The sequence below is a fragment of the Loxodonta africana genome, chromosome 22, assembly GCF_030014295.1.
Source record: "Loxodonta africana isolate mLoxAfr1 chromosome 22, mLoxAfr1.hap2, whole genome shotgun sequence".
Lineage (NCBI taxonomy): Eukaryota > Metazoa > Chordata > Mammalia > Proboscidea > Elephantidae > Loxodonta > Loxodonta africana.
Window position 1 is genome coordinate 24,586,505 of NC_087363.1, and position 1,469 is coordinate 24,587,973.

At 39.0% G+C, this 1,469-nt stretch overlaps 1 non-coding gene across 1 annotated transcript; it reads right to left on the minus strand.

Annotated features, from left to right (window-relative positions):
• Positions 1-781: 781 nt before the first annotated feature.
• LOC111750628 (U6 spliceosomal RNA) lies at positions 782-888 on the minus strand. Its single transcript, XR_002785732.1, has one exon. It is a non-coding gene; the product is annotated as a U6 spliceosomal RNA (small nuclear RNA).
• Between the last annotated feature and the right edge of the window lie 581 nt (positions 889-1,469).

Below are 1,469 nucleotides of genomic sequence, written 5' to 3' on the forward strand. Positions count from 1 at the left end.
TGTTCTTTATGATTGTGTAGTATTCCATTCTATGGATATCCCACAATTTGTTTACCCATTCATCCATTGATGGGCACCTCAGTTGTTTCCATCTTTTTGCTATTGTAAATAGTGCTGCAGTGAACATGGGTGTGCATATATCTATTCATGTGAAGGCTCCTATTTCTCTAGGATATAGTCCAAGGACTGGAATTGCTAAATCTTATGGTAGCTCTATTTCTAGCTTTTTAAGGAAGCACCAAGTCCATTTTCAAAGTGGTTGTACCATTTTACATTCCCACAAGAAGTGTATAAGTGTTCCAGTCTCTCCACAACCTCTCCAATATTTATTATTATGTGTTTTTTTGGATTAATGCCAGACTTGTTGGGGTGGGAAACCCTGGTGGCATAGTGGTTAAGTGCTACGGCTGCTAACCAAAGGGTCGGCAGTTTAAATCTGCTAGGCACTCCTTGGAAACTCTATGGGGCAGTTCTACTCTGTCCTATAGGGTCGCTGTGAGTCGGAATCGACTCAACGGCACTGGGTTTGGTTTGGTTGTTGGGGTGCGATGGTACCTCACTGTAGTTTTTTTTTCCTCTGATTAGATATTTTTACCTTTATTCTGTATTTTTATTGTGTTTTAAGTGAAAGTTTACAAATCGTCAGTCTCTCATACAAAGATTTATATACATACACCTTGCTATATACTCCTAGTTGCTGTCCCTCTAATGAGACAGCACGCTCCTTCCCTCCACTCTCTATTTTTGTGTCCATTCAGCCAGCTTCTGACGTCCTCTGCCCAAAAATATTGAATGCTTCATGAATTCGAGCATCATCCTTGCGCAGGGGCCATGCTAATCTCCTCTGTATCGCCCCAATTTTAGTATACATGCTGCTGAAGCAAGCACTCATTGTAGTTTTGATTTGCATTTCTCTAATGGCTAATGATTGTGAGCATTTCCTCATATATCTATTAGCTGCCTGAACGTCTTCTTTGGTGAAGTGCCTGTTCATATCCTTTGCCCATTTTTTAATTGGGTTGTCTTTTTGTTGTTTTGAGGTTTTGCAGTATCTTGTAGATTTTAGAGATTAGACTCTGAGCGGATTTGTTGTAGACAAACATTTTTTCCCAGTCTGTAGGTACTCTTTTTACTCTTTTGGTGAAGTCTTTAGATGAGCCTAAGTGTTTGATTTTTAGGAGCTCCCAATTATCTAGTTTCTGTTTTGTATTCTGTTTTTGCCATGTATTAGGGTTCCTAGTGTTGTCCCTATTTTTTGTTCCATGATCTTTATCTTTTTAGATTTTATATTTAGGTCTTTGATCCATTTTGAGTTAGTTTTTGTGCATGGCATGAGGTATGGGTCTTGTTTCATTTTTTCACAGATGGACATCCAGTTATGCCAGCACCATTTATTAAAAAGTCTGTCTTTTCCCCATTTACTGGACTTTGGGCCTTTGTCACATAGCAGCTGATCATATGTGGATGAA